Source organism: Diabrotica undecimpunctata, chromosome 9 (assembly GCF_040954645.1).
Source record: "Diabrotica undecimpunctata isolate CICGRU chromosome 9, icDiaUnde3, whole genome shotgun sequence".
NCBI classification, from domain to species: Eukaryota; Metazoa; Arthropoda; class Insecta; order Coleoptera; family Chrysomelidae; genus Diabrotica; species Diabrotica undecimpunctata.
In genome coordinates, this window is record NC_092811.1 from 15,209,444 (window position 1) to 15,232,238 (window position 22,795).

The window sequence follows — 22,795 nt, forward strand, 5'->3', positions numbered from 1 at the left end:
TAAAAATATCAATTTTATGTATGTATATAAATAAATTCTACATACGATTTCACTTTCTACTTAATTTTAACTCAGTTCAGTATGTTATAGACTACCCAAATAGCTCATATCTGTATTTAATCTTCTTCTCTTCTTCTTCTTCTTCGCGCGACTAGGATTACTCCTGTTTGTCTGCCTCTTATTCTGTTTCAGTCGTTGTTGACTATACATTATCTTTCCACCTTTTTGGTGGCCTTGCAACGGGTCTTCTGCTATACGGCTTGTTGTTTTTACAGATGTTCGCTAATCTATCTGGTCCCATTCGGTTTACATGTTCGTTCCAGTTTTTTTTTCTTGTTTTTATCCACCTGTTAATATTTTGAATTTTGCATTGTTCGCGTATACTTCTGTTGGTTTGTCTGTCTCTCAATGATATGCCCGCTATTGATCTTAATACTTTCATTTCGATATTGTTGATTTGTTGTTTCGTCTTTCTTGTATCGGTCCTTGTCTCCACTGTATATGTTAGGATTGGTCTTACTGTTGTCTTGTATACTTTCATTTTGTTTTCCGTGGTCAGATATTTGTTTCTCCATATGGTTTCTCGGAGGCAACCACTTACTCTTGCCGCTTTTGATGCTTGCCTTGTGCTCTCTGTTCTTATATACCTTTCACTAGTGATCTCTACTCCTAGGTAATTGAATTTCATTACTTGTTCTACAATTTTACCGTCTATTTAGTTTTTTCTACTGATATTCTCATATTAAGTTTGTTTGCTGTGATATTGAAGGTGTGGAGCTGCCTTTGTAGGTTATCTTCGTTATCAGCAATTAGTACTGCATCATCGGCATAGCATAGTATCGTGATTTTATGCGCTCCCATGTGGCATCCGTGTCGTTTTCTTACTTTGTGAATTATTTGATTCATCACCATATTGAATAACTTCTTCTTCTTTAGGTACCGTCTCCTCTAAGGAGGTTGGTAATCATCACAGCTATTTTTACTTTTGAGATTGCAGCTCTGAACAAGTCGACGGAACTGCAATTATACCACTTTCTCAGATTGTTGAGCCAGGAGATGCGTCTTCTTCCAATACTTCGTTTTCCCTGTATTTTTCCCTGCATTATGGTTTGTAGCAACAGATTTTTATCCCCTCTCATAACTTGGCCGAGATACTGTAACTTTCTTATCTTAATCGTATTCATGATTCCCATTTCCTTTTTCATCTTTCTTAGGACCTCAACATTTGTTATTCGGTCTACCCAACTTATTTTTAATATTCTTCGGTAGGTCCACATCTCGAATGCTTCAAGTCGATCGCTCACCTCTTTATTTAAGGTCCAGGCCTCCATCCCATACAGCAGCACCGAAAACACATATGAACGTAATATTCTTATTTTGAGTTACAAACTAAGGTCTCTACTGCATAATACTTTTCTCATCTTATTAAATGTTGCTCTAGCTTGTCCAATTCTCATTTTTATTTCTTCTGTATACTCGTTATTTCCATTAATAATTGTACCAAGATATCTGTATTTTTACTTACTTTTTCTATTGGAACCCCTCTTATGTTTAAAATGTCTTGTTGTATTTTGGAAATTGCCATAAATTTTGTTTTATTAGCATTAAGCGTTAGTCCGCTTTCCTCACTAGCATTTACTACATTATCTAAAAGTGTCTGTAGATCTTGTATATTCTCTGCAATTAGTATAGTATCATCGGCATATCTGATATTGTTGATGGGTCTGCCGTTGACTTTTATTCCAATTGTTACATTTTCGAGTGATTTTTTAATTATTTCTTCCGAATATAGATTGAACAATAAGGGGGAGAGTATGCAACCTTGCCTTACGTCTCTTTTTATCTCTACTTCCTCCGAAAGTTCTTTGCCTACTCTGACTTTTGCTGTTTGGTTAAAGTAGAGATGAGTTATTATTCTTAAGTCTTTTTTGTCGATGTGTTTATCTTTAAGTAACTGTATAAAACGGTTGTGTCGGACCTTATCGAACGCCTTATTGTAATCAATAAAACAAACATAGAGTGGTTGGTTTACATCCATACATTTTTGCATGAGGACGTTAAATCCAAATAATGCCTCTCGTGTACCCATGGCATTCCTAAATCCAACTTGGGTTTCAGTGATGTCTTCTTCCACTTTATGGAAGAATAACAATGGGTATTTAATCTTAGGATAGCAAATATATTTACAAGTTGACTATAGCGGGTACTATTATTTTACTCCACCATCTGGTTTCATTGGTTCTTGCTGATTTTGTCCTTTTTCTAAATTGTGATTCCAGTAATTTCAAATCCTTATCTGTCTCAGTTTTACATAAGATGTAAGCAATTTTCTTAATTTGTTAATATGGACAATGAAGTACCTAGGGTTCCACTGCAAACACTTCCATCACTTTCTACTTAATTTTAACTCAGACAGTTTGTTATTGACTATCCAAATTGCTTATCTCTGTATTTGATCTTCGGATGGCAAATGTATTTACATATTGATTGAAGCTGGTACTATTATTTTAGTCCATTTAATTATCTGGTTTCATTGGTTCTTGCTTTATGTCCTTTTTCTAATTTGTGATCCCAGTCATTTCAAATCCTTATCTGTCTCAGTTTTACATAAGATGTAAGCAATTTTCTAATATGGACGATGAGGTATCTAGGGTTCCACTGCAAATACTTTCGTCACTTTCTACTTAATTTTAGTCAGACAGTTTGTTATTGACTATCCAAATTGCTTATCTCTGTATTTCATCTTTGGATAGCAAATGTATTTACATATTGACTGAAGCTGGTATTATTATTTTAGTCCATTTAATTATCTAATTTCATTGGTTCTTGCTGATTATGTCCTTTTTCTAATTTGTAATTCCAGTCTTTCCAAATCATTATCTGTCTCAGTTTTAGATGTGACGTAAGCAATTTTCTTAATATTCTAATATGGACGATGAAGTACCTAGGGTTCCACTGCCAACACTTCCGTCACTTTCTACTTATTTTTAGCTCAAACAGTTTGTTATTGACTATCCAAATTGCTTATTTCTGTGTTTCATCTTCAAATATTAAATATATTTACAAATTGATTGTAGCAGGTACTATTATTTTATTGCTTTTTTGCTAATCTTTAGCTGTCTCAGTTTTCACCTCATCCTTATTCGACGTTACTTTTATATAATTTCTGTAGACCTGTTTATAAGTTATCTGATCAATTTTACATTCTTTATATACATTTTAATAATCTTATCCTTTGAGTTCTAATCTTCTTCTTGTGCCGTTTCACAATTAAAAGCTGGATACCATCGTCGTTATTTTTGCTCTGAAGAGTTATAATGAACTAAATTTAAACCAGTTCCTTAAAATTTTCCAACCATGACACTCTTCTTCTTCCCAGAGGCCTTCCTCCTCTTATCTCTGTATTATAAATCTTAGCATTTCATATCGCTGTCCCCTCATTACGTGTCCCATATATTATTTCATATTTTTATTTTGTTTATTATGTCGTATTCTTTGCCCATTTCTCACAATACTTCCTTGTTCGTTTTTTTTTATGTCCATTTTCATTTTTACAAAAACAGTTTCTGCTACTTCTATTCTGGTCCTTATTTCTGTTGTTTGATCATTGTTTTCATTATTTTTCAACTCTTTCTATCGGTACATCTTTCAAATGTATGTCTGTTTGTATATTTATTTTCTTTGTTATTATCATATATGAAGACCTAGGGAGAGAATGTCACTCAAAGTTCAATTTGAAAAAATTCTTCTTCTTCTTCCCATGCCTTTTCCATTAACAAAGGTTGGCGACCACATTTCTAAAAGTTTCTCTGTCTTTTGCAACGTGGAATAATTCGTCTACAGTCATGTTTGTCCAGTCTCGAATATTTCACAGCCATGACTTCCTCTTTCTACCTATTCCTTTTTTGCCATTACTCTACCCTGCATGATGACCTGCAGAAGACTATATTTATCATTCTTCAGTATGTGTCCAAGGTATGCAGGCTTGCGTACTTTTATTGTTCTTAACAATTTTTTGTCTCGACCCATCCTTCTCAGCACTTCCTCATTGGTGACCCTGGCAGTCCATGGAATTCTCAACATTCTCCCGTATCCAAAATTCAAAGGCTTCAAGCTTTTTAACTATTTGGGCTTTTAACATCCATGTTTCTACCCCGTACAATAGTTGGGACTACACGTAACATTCAGCAAAGCTCAGTCTCAACGCAGCATTCAGATTTTTGTCACCGAACGATTGCTTGAATTTTAAGAACGCTGCCCTTGCCATTTCTATTCGTACCCTGATCTTTTGGTCTGGATCTAATTCTGTGTTGACGTAAGCTCCCAGATATTCATATTTTGTCACTCTGTCTATTTGCTGTCCACCAAGGCTTAGTTGTTCATTATTTATTGGACTCCTTGATACTATCATAAATTTGGTCTTATCTGTGTTGATGTTAGTCCCTTTTGAATGCATTCACTATTAATTGCATCTAGTAAAATTTGTAGTTCTTCTATACTCTCAGCCATAATTACCATGTCATCTACAAATCTCATGGTTTTTACGATTTCTCCACCAATTCTTATTCCCTCTTTCCTTTCCATGAGGTTTTTCTGAATATGACCTGTGAGTACAAAATTGAGAAAATTGAAGATTAATATTTGTATTTGTGTAACTCATTGCTTTAAAGGGATACCTGCGATTTATTTTTAACTTTTTATTGTTAGTCTATTTTTTAATAGGATTAAATAATAAAATGGTATTTATTTTGCTTGTAGCTAACTTAAATAATGTAGAAATAATAGATACTAGAGTTACTTACAAATATTTTATATTTAAATGTAATTGGAAAGGAAAAACATAAAAATGATTGTTCGTGAGGAAGGCTTTTGTAGAAACGTCTCGCGTCAGCTCCAAAAAGTTTTTATTAAGAATTTGTAGGTCTTTAAACTTTTTTTTGTTCTCAAGCTATTTTCTTGTGGCATTTTAAAGTAATTACTATTTAAATGGGAATAAGCCACAATTAATGGTTAAAGTACGTTTAATGACGTTTCAATTTCCACTTCGGAAATCGTTCTCAAAATACAAATATTAGTAAGAAAATACAAAATTTACTAATGTTTATATTTTGTGAACGATTTCCGAAGTGGAAATTAAAACGTCAATAAACTTAATTTATCCTTTAACTGTGACTTATTTTCATTTAAATAGTAATTACTTTAAACTTTTGTTTAGATAGCTTCAACAAACCTGCAAGGAAAAATACTCTTTAACGTAAAAAAACATATTAAAATATAAATAAAATATAAAATATGTAAAAAAAAAACTATTACCGCGATACGCTTTATCTGGTAAGTAAACATCACTCCAAGTAAACGACAGATTTGTAGAGTGGCCCATTATAGCATGCTCGGTGTTGTATAAACTTATGTTTGGCTTCAATTATGATTTCTTTTAGTTCTTGAATTTTGAAAGGACTGTTCTTCTTATATAGTAAGACTGCATCGAAAAATTTTACCCAGTCTCTAACGATAGCTGGATCCTCTTCAACTTTGACTACTTGGAACGGTTTTGGCTTCCTTCAGACATTACGTAATAGCTCATAAAACTCGTTTCCATTCTGGTCTTCAGCTTTGCCAAACCAAAATTTTTATCGCATTCCGAAGAATGCCCTCTAATAGAAAATGTTATTAATACGGTGTCTAATCTTTTTAACGTACGAACAAGAAAATGCAGATATTTAAACCTATATTAATTTTTATTCTGGCCCCCTGTGAGTCACAAAAAATTTTTACTGTTCTTACTTGTTTGTCCAACTGACTCATGATGACTTTGTTTGAACCTATGGTCTCAGGACAAGTGTAGAAAATAGATTTACAGGTAGAAGGCAGACGAATATTAAAAGAAAATATTGACAACTGTATGTAGTAGACATTGTTTGTTCTGATATGTGGAAGTGAGATATTTTTCTGGTAGTACATGACCAGAACACCATATTCCTTGTCACGTCTAGCAAGCCTTTTTGCCTTCTTCTTTCAGTCATAAAAAAGCTGGGCCTTTAATTTGTGAAGTTTGTTTTCTGTGTGTAAACATTTTAATTTACTTTCTGCTTCGCGATTGTGTTCTTGGTTTTGTCGAGGAGTGACTTCAGCCAAGTATTTATCACACTCACTGTATGTATCTGACCTCGGAAAACCAAAAAAAACTTTAAATTTACGAAATTCTCGTCGATAGCTGTCATTTGCAATCTTTACCTGAAGATTTTTTCTTGGAAGAATTCGTAGATTTTTTACACTCTTCTTCAGGAAGGTAAATTTTAGATGTCTTTTAATTACCATAATGGCTGGATCTGCCCTTAAATAACTTCAAATGTATTCTTATGGAATCTTTAGTAATAATGCTTAGTTTATGTGGCCGATTGGAGTGCTTACCTCGTAAGATCTCCACCATCTCCATCAGAGGATGCAACGCCGTTCATCATTTTAAGCCCTTTTTAAATATACTCAACTTTTCCCTAAGTGATGCCGTGGATTAAGCAAAATGCTTTGAAACAAAGAAGTATCTCTTGTATTTGAGTATCTCTAAAAACTTTAACTATATAGCCAAAGTAATTACTATTTAAATGGGAATAAGCCACAATTAAAGGTTAAAGTATGTTTATTGACGTTTCAATTTTCACTTCGAAAATCGCTCTTAATTTTTTTTTCAAGAACGATTTCCGAAGTGGAAATTGAAAGGTCAATAAACATACTTTAACATTTAATTGTGGTTTATTCACATTTAAATAGTAATTACTTTAAAATGCCACAAGGAAATAGCTTCATAACTACATATATAGCCAAAGGGAAGCTGTGATATTTGTTGTGATAGGGATGCCTAGAACACCTGCAGAAATGGTATCAGATGGCAAAATGGTTAAAAAAAACTCAATTTACAAAATTATAATAAATATTAAAAACATCTTTTGATTTCAGTTTTATTAATAATAGATATTTTGATCTTCTTTTATACGAATCATCTTCAATATACAATACAATATACAATAGAGATATTTTTTGTTATATTTTCAAAGAATGATTTTTAACAAAACAAGAGGTCATCGCATATTAACTACTTTTGTTTCATCTCCTGCACTTTTCTGTATACCCTGCAAAACACACCAATTTAGAACACATTGTACAGTAAAAATCTTGTACATTTTGTGCAATTTCTAATATATTGGTCCAGCTTCCCTTCTTTATTGATGAACAAGAGATATTAACATTTACTGTGAGAAGATATATATGGTTCATGCAGGATGAGGCTTCACCACATTTTCCGTTATTAGTGCGAAACTGCTAAAATGAGCAATTTCCTCACAATTGGATTTATCGAGGAAGTTAATTTTGATGGCTACCTCGAAGTCCGGAATCCAGTAGCTTTGTACTTTAGGCGACAAATTAAGTCATACAAGTCATATACTTACAAATTGTTAATAAATAATATTTATAATAATATTAATAATAATAATTGTTAATATATAATTATATTTATTTTATTAAAACAACCGCATTAGAATTAATCCGATGAAATGAAAACTGTCAGAAAAGATGTAAGAATAAGCGGGGTTATTAGAATTTGTTTCGACTTAACTGTATCTTGTAGGCTTCGACTGTGTCTTCTATTTTAAAGAGGGGGTTTATTAGCTTCCACGTAAAGAATTGCTAAATACCAAGCTAAAGAATGTTTATGTTTTACGTGTTAAATTTTTTAAGTTGTCGAATGTGGCTTTTCCAAATTAGTTTTGTATCTAGTATCATTTTCAAGAATAGACTAGGCGGGATCTGTAGAAATTCAGACCGTAATGGACATTTTCCATAGGAAGCTATTTTTTCGCTGGAATCCCCTCAGGATGTGCCCAATATCGATAATCACGATATGCGCCAGTCGCAAACCCTGTGCTAAATTTTTTATTTAACAAAATCTGAAACAATTGAAAATTTCTCATTTTTTTCTCCTATTTTCGTTTATAATTCGGAAAATATTGATCCTAGAGAAAAGATTATAAGAAGTTAAAAGTTTCGTTATTTAAATTTACACAATATTTTGTTAGCTAGAAATTGAAAATTTAATCTTTATTGTTGAAAAAAATAGCAATAATTGGAATAAAAAGTACAAAAAAATGAAGTTAATCCTTTAAATGTTTTCGACTTTCTAAACTTGACTTACAAGCTCCATATTCCGCCTAGAAAAACTTTTTAATATGTTTAAAATGTGTGCTAAATTTTGTTAAAATCGGTCGGATGGGTTTTGCATAATAATTTTGCAATACAGCAATGAGAGGTGGTGGTGGGGGACATTCACTCAAAATGTGAATCGGCGAGTTCAAAATCATATCGCGCGCGCTAAAAATTGCGTTATCTTGGCTTCTTGTTAACCAATTTTGCTCTTTTTTTTTTAATCGATGTCTCGGGCGACAAGGATTTTAAATCTTATATTTTCAAATACCATTTTTAATTGCAAAATTTGAAAATTTGCAATAAACAATTGTATGTTAAACGAGTAATTGCATTTTTTTTCATGCATTTTTTTTTGAGCTTGCAATTTATACATTGAAGTAAATTGTTACTTTTAGTAAACAAATATGTATTTATAAATTGTTAATAAATAATTTATATCGTTAAAACAAAGGCGAACAATAAATTTTTTTTTCATAAATAAACTTTATTTTTACTCAATCTTCAATAATTTTTTTAAAGTCTTTTTCTTTTTTGGAAGGACAAGAATCTTCAGGTCTAACCTTGACCTTCAATATCTTGGCAACCAGTAAGCCGAATGTATCGTTTTTTTTTTAAAGAAGCGTCTTTTAATGTTCTTTAAGTGAATAAATTTTGAAATTGATATGTTTAAAGCTCGTTAAGTTATTCAATTTGTTTATAAGCCTAATATATATAAAAAATGTTTAAAACTTTAAAAAAATTTCTAGGCTCTCCTAGTAAACCGATTTGAATTTTACAAAAAAAAATTGCGATTTTTTTCCAGTAGGCTGGGTTGCAAAATTATTATGCAAAACCTATCCCACCGATCTTAAAAAAAGTTAGCACACGTTTTAAACATATTAAATGGTTTTTCTAGGCGGAATATGGAGCTTGTAGGTCAAGTTTAGAAAGTCGAAAACATTTGAAGGATTAACTTCATTTTTTTGTAATTTTTTTTCCTATTATTGCTATTTTTTCAACAATAAACATTAAATTTTTAATTTATAGCTAACGAAATATTGTGTAAAATTGAATAACGAAACTTTTAACTTGTTATAATTTTTTCTCTAGGATCAATATTTTCCGAATTATACACGAAAATAGGAGCAAAAAAATGAGAAATTTTCAATTGTTTTCAGATTTTGTTAAATAAAAAATTTAGCACAGGGTTTGCGACTGGCGCATATCGTGATTATCGATATTGGGCACATCCTGAAGGGATTCCAGCAAAAAAATAGTTTCCTATGGAAAATGTCCAATCCAAAACAGATCCCGCCTAGACTAGAAGCGATATTCTACATACTGAAAAGTCTGATTATACAGTGTTAACTTTAATAAATTTTGATTGTTGTTTCAAAAACCTATTGCTTTGGTTTTGCTTATGAAAATAAAAGTTATCTTTTGATTCATTTGATACATAGATACAGTCTTTGTATACAACATAGTTTCATTCTATTATTCTCAGCCATTCTTGTACCGACACCTTCGCCAATCTTTAAAAAATTGCTCATCTCAACTGCCCATCTCCCATTTTGGTATAATTTAAAATCATTTTTTTAAGTTTATTAAATATGCAACAATATGGACTACTTAAAAAAAAAGAATTGATATACCTATTCATATAATATCTACGTATAATTTAACATATTTTATAAGTATACTCTAGAAATGCAAAAAAGATCGTGTATTTTTACTATACAATAGGGATGGCGGTTTTTGACAAAACACCGGTTTTCGGTTATACCGGTTTTTTTTTGCTCACGGTTTAACCTGGCGGTTATAACCGGCCCAAAAAAAAACCGATTTTCGGTTTTTTTTTTAATAAAATAGGTTACAAAGTTACATTTACAGTGCACTTTAGTTTGCGATACTACATTCGACTCGATATCAATATAATCAAAATTAGTACTATCGAAAGAACATCAATATAAATATAAATAAAACACAATTTTTAATAAAACCATTTTATTCTACTAATTATTATATTTATTTATTATTTTATTATTATTATATATTTATTGATTATTATTAAATATAATATAGCGTAAGATTAATAAATACATATTTCAATAATATACAATAAAAGTATAATATAAGTAGAATGAAGTAATATTTTAAGTAAAAAAGTATAGGTGAGAAGGTTACAAATAGGTTATATTATATGAAATGGATTTAGCATTATGTTGACCAGTATTTTTCATGAAGCCTATTGAGAAAAACTAGTTCATATATATGTTGGTCGGTTAAGCGGCTTCTCTCATCTGACACAATATCATTCAATGATGACACCAGTCTCTGGGATGCCACCGAACTTCCAACCAACGACATGTATTTTTTAGCTATAAAAGCTAAGCCTGGCATACAGGTTCTGTTCTGCTCCTAGAATGAAAACGGATCGCTTAATCTCGGCAGCAAATGCTGCTGCAGATATAGAGTCAATCAAAACTGGAACCACTGTTCACCAACTCCAGATCGTGTGAAGACCAAAGAGGGTTTGATTTTAAACTCACTTTAGCTTCTTCATTCTGAAAGGAGCAGGAAGGAGAAAGTTTTTCGATTTCGGTAAGATACGTCCTAAATTACGACCCTAAATTGGATATGACTGTCTCCGCCATAGACAGTTTCAGATATAGTTTTTTGAACCTCGGGTCCGTGATTGTAGCATGGCAAAGCAGGGGGTTTCGTAAAAGCTTAGTGTCCCTCTCTTAAAGTCTAGTTATAAGCTTTTGTCATAACTTTTGGGCTGTACTAAGGTTTGGCTTGAGGTTTTTTTAAAGATCTTTCGATAATAGACACAAGGGGGATAACATGGCTAGCAGTAATGTACTGGGAACCCGTGATCTCCTTTGTGGCCTCTTCGAAAGGCGATAAAATTTCAGAAGGCAGATGTAGAGAACAGTAAACCAAAATTATTGTACTACTGCTCAACAGAGAGCGCTAAAATAATTCAGGTTCTATTGTCATTGAATATATTATGAGAGTAGAATATAATATGCAATTATTGTATTTAATTAATGATGCAAATTTAATTTACCATTTAAAAATATAATCTTCTAAAATACCCACCAATTTTCGTCTAGTCCCAAACCCAAAAAATTCCCCACCCCAACCATTTCAACTTATAAAAAATTTCCCAGACTCTTTCAAATGGGGTTTAAAAAAATAATATCAACATAAATATTTTACTTAAAAATAAATTGAATAATGCAATTCATCTTTTATTTTTACTACCATCAAAAAAAATTTATCATATATTACTTTTAACACGTTTGTATATTTGTATAGCAGATACATTTTAACTCATTTACATCCTGTATGGGTGTATTGTTTTTAAAACGTAGGGAAATCCTTGGAGATTCGTATTCGTAATCAGTAATTCGATATTTATAGTCAGAACATTATTTTTGGTAATCAGAAAAAGCCATTCTCCCACTTTCAATGTCAAGAGTCAAGTGTGAAAAATAGATGATGTACCAGATTGCTTCTTATGTAAATATTACGACTACAAATACTTTTCAACGAAATATTATAATAAAACTTAATTGTTTCTGGCTGATGTGAGTTTGCACTTGCAGTTTGTTTCTGTATTTATAAAATAAAATAAAATTTAAATTATTTTTTTTATGGAATAATTACTTGTGAATAATAATTATGATTGGTATACAAAATAATACCTAACCTAATCCTAATCACGGTAAAAACCTAATAACCGATTTTTACTTTAAAAATAAAAAACCGGTTATAACCGGGAAAAAAAAACAACCGATAAGACCGGTTATTGCGAAGTAAAAAACCGGTTTTCGGTTAAAACCGGTAGGTTTTTCCCATCCCTACTATACAATAACAAAAAAAATTATTAGTTGCAAAATTATCGATCTTCTTATTCCAGTTGTAATAACTATTATATAGGTCATTGTTATATAAACATTGTCTATGCAGTATGTTAATGTTATATTTAGTTTAAAAGGTTTAAATTCGTATTTTATTGACCTATATATATATTGTTACTTAATAAGGATAAAAAAATTAAGCCTCATAAACTTACACTTTGTGTCTATGTCCATTTACTATTATCTTTGTTCAAGAGTTCAGGATTTGGCGTTTCCTTAATCGCCGATAAAGCTCCATTGTCGATTCAGATTCGACAGTTTCCTTACAATCACTAATCTAGTAGGGGGATGGATACTTTACCTTAATTTTTCCTTTGCATTTCCAGTTACTATTCCCCATTTTGTTTTCTTCTTTTTTCTTATTGCTCATTCTTGATCGTCATGAACACCTAACGTTTATTTTTCATCCTATTTTCTATCTTTGGATCACAAGATTTTTTAGCAGGTTTAAGTCGAGGGGTATTTAATATATTTGTAAAATCCTGTCCCATTTGTTTGTCATTTCTGCTAATACCCGTCAGATTACCTGCTTTGTCCTTATAGAAAATGATTTTCTGCTATTAATAACTGCTTCTATTTTTCGCTTCTTGGTAACAATTTCTTATATATTTGTTATCAAAATTGTTTTTAATTCTAAAACTGTATTTTTATTTTAAAAAATCCAATATTGAAATGTAGTAAAAAAATACTTTTAATATAATTATAATAGCATCAATACTGTCCTATTTAAGGAATTGATAATTATATTTCAAATAAATTATTTAAATATTTATATCATAAAAGCCGTTCTTTATTTAGGATTTTATAAACAACCAATTTAGTTCCTGGTGGCACGAATCTTCTGACTTTAAAAAGATTTTTAAAGCTTTTTACCTAAGCTCGGCTTGTGATATAGGTTTTTTATTCAAGTTTTATCAGTTATGTATATTAAGCGTTCGCTGTTCACACAACGGGGGAGATCCGCAAATGTCGAAGATTCTGTCTGCGGCATCTTCTCCTTTATAAGGAGGCGTTTTCATGAAAATGGGCGATCATCATTACGATGTGGATTTTGTATTCCACTGCTTTATAGTAGTGTATTACACAAACACGAATAGAATTCATTTTCCATCAGATGTCAACGTTTATGACATAAGCAAAGGGACTGGTACAACGTTCGTATCAATTTAAGATGAAAATGAGCATTTCCTAAATGTACATAATGTGTGGTAGTAATAATAAAGAGCAGATAACAAACATTTATTATACAATTATTTATTAAGAAATTTTTAAGAAATTACAATTGGTAATTAGGTGAAAGAATGGATGTAGGGTTTAATTTCTTCCATTGGGAGATTGGAAGATAATTTCTAAATCAGGATATTTCACTTCCCTAATTTCTTTTAAATTATCAAATTTTTTTTGCTTGGTAGATAATTTTTAAATTCCATCTTCGGTGTCTTCAGAAATTAAAACAGTTTAGAACTTTTGTTACTACAGGAAAGCTTACATATAAAACTCCAAATAAAGGAGATGGTAGGCATTTAAAAGTAACCAATCTTTATTAAAAAAAACCAAACGTAAAATACAAACCGTTAATCTAAAAGAGTATTTAGCGAGGTCTTCTGAGAATCCTACTGAATTTGAAAATCTGAAAGAGCTGATTTTTATTGGCTTTAGAAGCTTTAAAGTAATATCGTTCTTTCGAAAAAAGACATAAAACAAATACGCCTTCCTAACCATCATCATTTACTTGGCAGACTTTGGCGACAAATAATCTGTATGGTTTTTTTTTTAAATTCTTCACTACAACATAGTCATCAGTTGAAATATTTGGTACAACATTTCATCGTTATCGGAAAAATGAATGTTACAAGAATCAATAGTTTTTTGAGAGGAGAGTGCTACTGATTCATCAGATGATGATTCGTCGAAAACTTTCCTTTTGGTAGCACGATATTTTGATTCTTCAATAATGATTTTCTCTTTTCCCCTTTTTCTGCTTCTTTCTTTTATTCTTGTTCTTCTTAAAGTCGCTCCTTATCAGATGTAGATATTGGTAGAGTTGACTTTAAACTTCTCCTGGTTTGTTCCCTTTTTATCTTAATTATTGGGAAAAGAATAATGTCTGAAGGTATAATTACTGACTGTTCTGATTTTGATGATGGCTGGGGTTCTTTCGTGTCAGTAATAGTTTCTTTTTTAATATTTGAAGGACCAGGTACAGAAATTCCGACTTCCGATTTTGATGACGGCTGGGACTCTATTGCATCAGTAACAAGTTTATTTTCTTCTTTGCTGAAACTGAATAAAAATATGTTCTTTATCGTCTAAATCTTCACCTAAATTTTACTCTGTTACTTGAGCTGGCATATAATCTACATCCGAAAAAATATTTTTATCTAGTGGGTAGATTCCTGTAGATCGAAAGCCATCTCTTGCCATATCTACAGTACCAGTTTTTGCTAATGCTGTGGGAAAGAAAACAGCCACATGGTAAATGCAGAGAACCTGTCCTAGATGGGAACTGGTCCAGCTGTCAGAGACACTCTTATAATAAGTGGCTGATTCTTATGGCTGCCATATAGTAGCTAACTTAATAAATGGATGAAATTATCTTTTGCAAATGTTACTGCTTGAAGACTTGTGTGCGATACATGATTATCTAGAATCAGAAGAACAAGGTTCTCCTCTATTGGACTTGTATGTTTTTAGAATGCTTCAGGTACTTGATGCGGGTGAGAGTGTTCACGTAACCACTCTCAGTAACAGCCATGTAGCAGACTGTGGGTTCGACTTTGATTAGAAGAAGATTCATTCGTTTTCGAGCAAATAAGAAAAATACACTCATACAGCAAACAGCCGTAATTGTTTGTCCTGCTCGGCAGCTACAGCTTTTGCTACATTTTTCTTTTCAACTGGGGCAACATGTTTGGCCAGATAGTTTGGGACTGTCTCAGTTGAGAAAAATTCTAAATATTGTGCTAGTTGAACTCTCTTGAAATTCATGATTCTATCAATACTTATTTTTCGTGAAACTCTTAAAGATAATCGGTTCCTTCTCATTAAAGATCTAGTGAAGTACCGACCTGCTAATTGATTTACAGGTGAAAATGGATGCTCAATACGGTTTCTTACACAATAAGAGTAAATTAAAACAAGCAATGACTTTAGCGTCATTCCATAAAATCGTTTGTCAAGTTCTTGCAATGCTGAACTATTTGGTTTTCTTGGATCTTGGTTAGAACTGCTTTAAATCTGCCCAAAGACTAAACACAATTTCCTTTTTTCAACCTTTGCTGTATGAAATTCTACCGCTTTTGCTGTCTGACGTATAGAAACGCCATTATTAATAAGTTCACGAGCTTCGCACAAAATAACTTCTACCAAAGGTTTTCGCTCTGAATTTCTTTTGTAGTTTATGGAAAACAGAAAAAAGATTTGGATAAATTGAATATTTAATTGTGAAATTAGTAGAAACAAAATCAATTTATGATAATGGGGAAAAATACGTATTCGTAGTTTTGCCCCCTAATTCTGTCGTATTGTTCTGAAGCTATTTTCTTATGACATTTTAAAGTAATTACTATTTAGATGGGAATAAGCCACAATTAAAGGTTAAAGTACGTTTATTGACGTTTCAATTTACACTTCGGAAATCGTTCTCAAAATACAAACATTAGTAAATTAAACAAATTTTTGTTGTTTGTTAGTTAGTGAAAAATTCTTCTAATAATTTAATTTTATCTGACTCATTTATATTGACAATTCAGACATACATTATACATCTTAAAGTAGACGACTTTAAAATGATATTGCCAATATTGTTGAGTTGCGCTCCTGGGACGACTTTACTTATAAGATAGTTCATTCGATTACATGAAATCAACTTTAACTTGAGAATATCCATCAGAAAAGATCGTAGCATTTAATTCGTTTTTAAAAAGACAAATACACGCCATGGTTTTCGACAAAATAGATCAACTCTAGACAATATTATAGACCTAGAAAGCAGTGTACATGAAGCCTTCTCCCTTAATCAAAAATGTATTGGAATATTCTTCGACATTGAAAGAGCCTTTGATACAGCTTGGCGCCACCGTATCATCAGATTACTGTACGATTTAGAAATCAAAGGACATTGCCTTGCATTTATAAAAATCTTCTTATATAAAAGATATATCCAAGTTAGAGTAAATGGTAATTTGTCGTCAAAAGTGGAATTGGAAAGTGGAAAATGGAATTCCTCAGGGATCTGTTATAAGTCCTACGCTATTTATAATTGTCATAAATGATGTTCTACGAAATTTAAAACTTCCACTTAAAGGCCGCTTATATGCTGACGATCTCGTAATATTTGGTCAAAGCAAAAACTTAAACAACCTCTCACAACTTGCACAGAGTTTCTTGTTAGATATTGAAAACAACAACTAAAACAAAATATATAGTATTTTCTAAAAAGAAAGTCAGTACACCAATCTCATTATATCTATACAACCAATCACTACAACAAAATGATTCGCTAAAATTGCTAGGAGTTACTTTTGACAGAAAGTTGAATTGGAAAGAACATATCAATAATCTAGCATGTAAATGTTACAGAAGATTAAATTTACTAAAAATTCTAGCACACAAGAATTGGGGTTCAGACAGGAGTACATTGCTAATTATATACAGAACTATTAGACGATCACAGCTAGACTACGCGGCTATAGCTTACGACTCAGCATCGAAATCAGTACTTAAAAAGCTCGATACTATTCATAACACAGCACTCAGAATATTTGATAAAAACTCCACTAATCCTAATCTAATTATTTCCCATTTTAGAAAAATCATTAATCGTTATAAAAATCATACCCAGATATACACTGATGGTTCAAAATCATCTGAAGGTGTGGGAGCGTCTGTAGTAACTCCAGAGAAGGTCCTTAAATTCAAACTATCTAATGTTAGTACTATCTATACAGCTGAACTGTATGCTCTCTATCGCGCCATAGAACTAATCAATCTGACAACAAACTCCAAATATATTATCTTAACAGACTCACTTAGTGCCATACAAAGCATCCGACAACTGTATCCAAAAAACCCGCTTTTAAAAAAAAATTAAAACAGTCCTTCTTCAGGCTTATATCAATCATAATGAGATAAATTTCATCTGGATCCCATCCCATACAGGAATAAAAGGCAACGAAACTGCTGACCATAGTGCGAAAGACGCGATAGTGAGTGACGTTTCCGAGATCGTAAACACATCAGTATCAACGGATATAAAAGCTTATATAAAAAAATCAATCTTAAGTGCGTGGAAAAATAAATGGAATGTGTCGAATTCTAAATTAAAACAAGTGAAACCCAGCATAGAGGGATGGAATGTGTTACCTAAGTCAAGAAGCCAAGAAATAATAGTAACGCGCCTCAGACTCGGACATACTAGGTTAACGCATGATTACTTAATTAAAAAGTGCGAACCGCCGCGATGTGAAACGTGTAATATGAGACTAACAATAATGCACCTACTTTGTGAATGTTCCATCTACAATCAACAACGAAGCAATAACAAGATACCAGGAACACTTATAGAAGCTCTAGGTGCAGACTGTAACTTTAACAATACTCTGAATTTCTTGAAAGACATTAATAAGTACCACAATATTTAATAAACCAAATTGTATTGAAGCAATTGTACCTAATGTAATCCACTAATTTTTCGCTAATGGCCATTTGGTCGATGCGGTGGTCGAGACTAACAATAATGCACCTACTTTGTGAATGTCCCATCTACAATCAACAACGAAGCAATAACAAGATACCAGGAACACTTATAGAAGCTCTAGGTGCAGACTGTAACTTTAACAATACTCTGAATTTCTTGAAAGACATTAATAAGTACCACAATATTTAATAAACCAAATTGTATTGAAGCAATTGTACCTAATGTAATCCACTAATTTTTCGCTAATGGCCATTTGGTCGATGCGATTTTCTAAATAAAAAAAAATATATACGCCATGATGAGAGTAAAATTCTCCTGTTAGTGATTCCATAGTAAATTATGAGGGAAAAAAAACAGGAAAAAATCCTCATAATACTATCCCGACATGGTAAGTATTTGGTCGTGCATTTAATTCACCTTCAATAAACACCAAATTCTGATTTTATATGTTTGTTATTTAAAAAACATAAATGATGTATGCTCTAAATGTCATCATGGCATGTATTTGTCTTTTTAAAAACGAATTACATGCTATGATCTTCTCTGATGGATATTCTCAAGTTAAAGTTGATTTCTTGTAATCGAATGAACTATCTTATAAGTAAAGTCGTCCCAGGAACGCAACTCAACAATATTGGCAATATTATTTTAAAGTCGTTTACTTTAAAATGTATAATGTATGTCTGAATTGTCAATATAAATGAGTCAGATAAAATTAAATTATTAGACGAATTTTTCACTAAGTAACAAAAAACAAAAATTTGTTTAATTTACTAATGTTTGTATTTTGATAACGATTTCCGAAGTCTAAATTGAAACGTCAATAAACGTACTTTAACCTTTAATTGTGGCTTATTCCCATCTAAATAGTAATTAACTCTGTCGTATTTTTGCCCCATTCGGCAACACCGTAAAAGCCATCTGTTGAGATTTTAAGGACCTAACCGCAATCGAAAACTTTTGACATAATAACCCAAAATCAAGCCAAGAAAACGCCCGAATAAACTAATTTAGCGAAAAATGCCAATTTGATTTTATCACAAATTAACTTTGTTATGCCAATATTACAGTGTAATAGTAAAAAATAATATTTACTTCATACTTTGTAAACAACGCCTTGAATCAGCTTTAACCTTGGAACAACACATAACACGCTGCCAAACGTTTGTAACTAAAAATCGGTTCAACCTGGACATTAGCGGCAAATTTTAATGAGGTGCGTTCTTTTGCCCCGTGCGTGTTTTTAGCCCCAACTACCCTACTGATCTTTAATTTTGTGTTAAAGACGAATTTTTTTTTTTGTGAAGATGATTAAAAGTAATTAACTTTTTTATTACGGTGATACGCACAGGTGTTCTACTTTTAGGAAGACCTGGTTAAAAATTACCGAGCTTTTTAATTACTAAGAAAGCTGATCTGATGACAGTTTAGTACCATTTTTGGATGTTATTCGAATTTCTAGAGGCATTCTTAATTTTAATACAAAATCCAAGCATCTTGTATTAGCTTTTCAATATTTTTTAAACGTTTATAAAATAATTCTACACGTCAGACTATTTAAATCTGTTTCTTTTAAATTGATTTGCGGTTTATTTCTAGTACTTTAACCAAAACAATTTGAAAAGGCAGTAAAAGCAATATAAATTAATTTCTATTAACATACTTTTATCTTAATGAATTGTCCTAAAGTGAAGAATCATCTGTATAAACGCTTCGCGGCGTGGAACGGAACCGCTTTGATCTTCCGGAATTAATAAAGCAATCAGCTGTTTCATTCGCTTGTTTGTATTATACCACACTATCGCCCTTTATAAAATATTCCGTTTGTATTTAAAATGGTTATTACTTTATGGTTATTAAGATTGTTGTTACAGTTTGTTAAATACAAAAGCAAATTTAAAAACGGATTTTAAATCTACCATCTAGGTACTACGATCAGGAAAAATTGAAAACGAATAAGGTGCAAAATAAGATTATGATTGAACATTGGAATGTAAGAGGAACTATTAAAGTAAGAATTATGGAATATTAAAAAAAGCAAACTGGAAGCTGTATACAGATGACTCTCTCTTTGAGAATAATATGGAATTTGAAAACACTGGCGAAAAATATTGCTTTCTTATTAATAGCATAAATGAGGCTGCAGAAAAGGCAATACCTGCTGTTAAACCTTTCACTAGCAAAAATCATTTTTCGCCTCCTTGGTGGGATAATGAATGTAGTAATGTTGTGAATAACAGAAGACAAGCTATTAAATTATATAAGAAATCTACTACAATGGCCAATTACATACAATGCCAAAAACTTGTATCAGAAGCCAAAATATTTCTAAAAAATAAAGCCAAAAAGAGCTGGATTTATTGGTGCTCAAAGTTGAATAAAAATATACCATCAGCAAGCTTATGGAATCAAGCTAGAAAATTAAACAGAAAACCAATCTCTTCTATAAAATGTTTTGACGATTCCTTAGAAGAACAATTTTTTTGATCAAATTGCTCTACCGTCTGTAAAAAATTGCAAAACTTTTGACTATTCTATCAATAAGCAATATCATTTTTTGTTAGAATTTTTTAATACTTTAGAATTGGAATTTGCCTTAAAAAATCGAAATAGTACTAGTCCAGGTTTAGATAATATTAAATATCCAATGTTACTATATCTTCCCAAAAGTGCCAAAATTTTACTATTGGAAATATTTAATGATATAATCATGAATAATTCAGTAATAGCTCAAGATGTAAGATCTTTCAAGATGTAATCATTATCCCCATACTCAAACAAGGAAAAGATCCTAATTCAGTTCACTCATATAGATCTATCTCACTTATGTCTTGTGTACTGAAAACTTTAGAACGGATGATTAAACATAGATTGGAATGGTGGTTAGATAAAAAGAAGTTACTTCCAGATTTGCAGTTTGGGTATAGAAAAGGCTGTGGTACCATAGATGCACTTGCCACATTGGTAACGGACATTCAGAACTCCTTCTCAAGTAATATTTATTTACCGACAATAGTATTAGATATAGAAGGAACATATGATAGTGTTCGTCTCGATATTTGAATGGAAAAATTAATAAAAAATTTTCATATACCACCACAATTGGTAAACACTATTCTTAACTTTTATTCTTGCAGAAAAATTTACCTGAGAACAAACAATAATAAACTTATAGGTCCTCGTTATAATAAACAGGGACTACCTCAGGGATCAGTTTATCAGTTAGACAAGCCCTGTATTGTTTAATATCTATACTGCAGATTTACATAACATTTTCATTAAAAATATCAGCTTTAAAATAATACAGTATGCTGATGACTTTCTTATATATTCTTCTACGAGAAAATACGATAATTGCATTCAAACTTTAGAAAAAATACATGATAGATCCAAAAATTGGTTTAAACAAAATGGGTTTGAAATTGCATCAAGTAAATTAAGTATTAGTATTTTCACTCGACACAATATCCCAAAACTAAATCAGATAAAATTGAATGGGTATGATTTTAATTTCAGTTCTTCAATTAAATATTTGGGAATGATTCTCGATCGCAAGTTAACTTGGAAACTTCACGTTGAGTTTATGTTGGATAGATGTAACAAGGGTCTAAATTTCCTCAAATCAAATACAAAAACATGGTGGGGTGCAGATGTGGAAACTTCTTTGCGATCTTATATTAGATCAATTATCGATTATGGATGCATATTATATGGTTCAGCAAGTAAACATATTCTGAAAACAATAGATGTGTTTCAAAACGCAGCATTGCGTATTTGTTTGGGTGCCATAAAATCGACGCCTATTAATGCTCTGCATGTGGAAGCTCTAGAAAATCCCTTGGGCTATAGAAGAGAATACCTCAGTCAAAAGTTTGTTATTAATATACAAAATCGTAACACTACTCTCTACTCAAATATCAGAAAACTGAACGAAGAAGATTTAACTAATCGATATTGGAGACTTAAGAACTCACCTCCACTTTGTGAGGCTTTTAGAAGCCTGACAAATTTTGATTATGACTTTAAATCAGAGGATAATCTTAACATCCAACATTTTTATTCGTGCTTGCAGCCCATTACTGTGATCCAACCGAATTACCATGTAAATTCTTCTGTTAGCTCGAATATTTTGAGGTCCTGTTTATCTAGTCTGCCAGACTCTTTAGTTATTTATACGGATGCCTCAAAGTCTATTGTTGGTACTGGGTGTGCTTTCTACATTCCATCAACTAATACAGAAAAAATTTTACGACTAAATCCTAGTTTTTCAATCTTTAGTGCTGAAGCTGTAGCAATATATGAAGCATTAAGATACTTTGAAAACACTCAGAATACATTTGTTACAATAGTATCTGACTCATTGTCTATTATGTTAGCCATTGAAACTTGAAACATTGAAACATATGAAAGCACATATAGGTCTTAAATACAACGAACATGTTGACCTATTAGCTAAAAAGGCCATTGATACCGGAACGCAAGCTGGTCACCAAATCTGTAGACAAGACGCATTAACAATAATTAAAAATAATATCAATAGTAAATGGAAACGATCTTGGTATATATATAGTACGCAGTCTTCCTCGCAATATGCTTCTATACAGCCTTTAATCCCAAGAGATTATTAGTTTAAAAATTATTCTGTTTCACGAAGGTATATAACATCTATAATTAGCATAAAATTTGGACACGCCTGCTATCCTAATCATGTGTCCAAACTAAAAATCGTAAATTCAAATTTATGTCCAAACTATCAAAAAGAAGGTGATCTAGATCACATTTTCTTCGAATGTAAAAAATACACAAAACAAACTGAAATTCTAATAAAAAATTTAGTCAACATCAAAATTTTTCCTCCGTACAATATGTGCTATCTGCTATCTCTAAATATAAGAGTTGTAAATGAATGTTTGATGGAATTTATTTGCAAAAGTAAGCTTAATATTTAACTGTAATTAGAATCCTAACCTCTGTTTTATCCCATTTGTTA

At 31.6% G+C, this 22,795-nt stretch overlaps 1 protein-coding gene across 3 annotated transcripts in view; it reads left to right on the forward strand.

Moving 5' to 3' along the window:
• LOC140449583 (uncharacterized) overlaps positions 1–22,795 on the forward strand; it is a 584,439-nt gene that overhangs the window by 431 nt on the left and 561,213 nt on the right. The window lies entirely within an intron of this gene.